A 2,390-nucleotide genomic window follows, 5' to 3' on the forward strand; every position below is an offset into this window, starting at 1 on the left:
TGGGGTTTGTGTGGAGATGGTCAGGAGCAGTCTGAGAAGAGCAATGAGCAATGGACCGGAGTCTTCCACACTCTCCCTGCCAGAAATGGCCCTGACCTCTGATGTCAGAATCAGAGTCCACTGTGTTTCCTCAGCCTGCTCTCCCTGACTTCTGGGCCTGAAGTCTCGGGAGGAAGCAGGAGGCTCAGAGCAGACAGCAGTTCAAAAGACTTATCGGCCAGGCCTGTGGCACACTCTCCTATTCTCCTATGCCCACCTGACCCAAGTTCTACTTTTTTGGCCCCTCCCCCCAAAAAACCTCACTTTTTCCCTTTTGATGATTGGCATAATAATAATAATAATAATAATAATAATAATAATAATAATAATAATAATATTGGGGCTGGAGAGATGGTTTGGCAGTTAAGGGCACTGGCTGCTCTTGCGGAGGACCCAGGTTTGAGTCCCAGCACTCACATGGCTGCTCACACCGGCTGTAACTCCAGTCCTAAGGGATGTAACACCCTCTTCTGACCTCTGCAGGCACCAGGTATGCATGTGGTGCACAGACATGCATACAGGCAAAGACTACCTACAGATATAGGTTCTTCCACTTCGTAGGACCCAGGGACTAAACTTAGCAAATGCCGTAGCCAGCTGAGTCATCTCATTGGTCTTTTGATGCTTTTTTTTATTGCTGTATTTTCATTGTTTACAGTAATTAATTTCATAAAAATAGCCCCATTCATCACATGCTCTGACCATATCCACCCCTTCTACTGTCTCCTCCCCCTCTTGGATAATCATTCTGCTTTGCACAGATAGTCCCACTTCTACGATCATCACACACACACACATATACAAAGTTGTGCACACGCGCACACCAGGGCTGGCAATGCGGCTCAGTTGGTCGAATGCTTGCCAAGCACAAAGAAAAGTCATGGGTTCAATCCCCACCACCACATGACCATCCTTGGCTACATAGAATTCAAGACCAGCCTGGACTTTGTCAAACAAACAGAGTCTGGAGAGTTGGCTCAGTGATTAAGAGCACTGGTTGCTCTTTCAGAGGACCCAGGCTCAAATCCCAGCATTCGAATGGTGGGATATCTGACCTGACGCCCTCTTTGGGCCTCTGTGGGTACTGCATGCATGCAAAACACCCATACACATAACATAAAAATATTAAAATAAGTAAAACAAGAGAGGGAGAAAAATATATAAAATATCACCAACCCTGCTTGCTGCCCGATTACATAGACACTTGTCTGGAAGGGATCCCAAGACTAAGAGGCACTCTATATTGGACCCTGGAGGTTGCCTAGATGTCATGGAGTTTAAGGGACTCAGTTGCAATGGTTCGTTCAGATCTCCAGTGCCTCTGCATAACCCACCATGGTCCTTGGGCGCCTCCTGGTGGCCACAGTTGATTATTTTCCCCAGTCTGAGTCGCTGCTTTCCAGAAACCCTCCCCTGAATCTAGGGGTGAATAAAAAGAAATGCAGGCCTTTGCTTTCGCCTCAAAGTTCCACGTGATACTAAATATAGTCCCCAACTTCTGATTTATTCCTTTTTTCCCCTTTGTAGTACTGAGAATTGAACCTTGGGTCAACAATATACCAAGTGAATGATCAAACCACCGAGCACATTCCTAGACTTCTAATGTCAGATTGATGCGGTATGAGTCAGGTGCAAGGTGCATGGGCTGTTCGTGTGCTGGCTTTTGAGTGTGGCTCAAGCAGCAGGTGCCAGCAGAGTCACTGCTTGCTCTCCTCCCCAACAGAAACATGAACCCCACTGGAACCTCTGAGCATTTTGGATACAGACTATTGGGGACTTCTGAGAAGTACACCTATCATGACTCCTGAGGGGGAACCAGTGCCTTCATGGGTGTTTGCTTTCCATGAACCTTGTTCCAGCTTTTCACATATAACCCCCTTACTGGGGGATCCTAGGCAGGTGCTCTACCACTGAGCCACACCCCAGCCCCTCACTGGGGGATTCTAGGCAGGGGCTCTACCACTGAGCCACACCCCAGCCCCTCACTGGGGGATTCTAGGCAGGTGCTCTACCACTGAGCCGCACCCCCAGCTTCTCAATGGAGCCCTATCCCAGTACGGAGCTGATTGATCTCCTGCTTCTATCTTTCCTCGATCCCTTCCTGATTTAGCAACTATAGCAATTCAGCTGAAATGAAGGTTAGATGGTGCCACTCTCTATGGCTCCCTCCCAGCCAGTAAGTTCCTGTCTCTACCCATGAAATCCTGGCCCTACTGAATATGGTTGGTTCCCCACAGACCTCACTCAGGAGCCCTGTGTCCCTAGCCTGAGCTGCAGGCAGGCACCCTGTGTACAGCCTATTGCTCTGGATCCTCCAAGGCAGTTCAGGAAAGTCAGACCCGTTTTTTCTT

Source organism: Microtus ochrogaster, unplaced genomic scaffold (genome assembly GCF_000317375.1).
Source record: "Microtus ochrogaster isolate Prairie Vole_2 unplaced genomic scaffold, MicOch1.0 UNK27, whole genome shotgun sequence".
Classification (NCBI taxonomy): Eukaryota; Metazoa; Chordata; class Mammalia; order Rodentia; family Cricetidae; genus Microtus; species Microtus ochrogaster.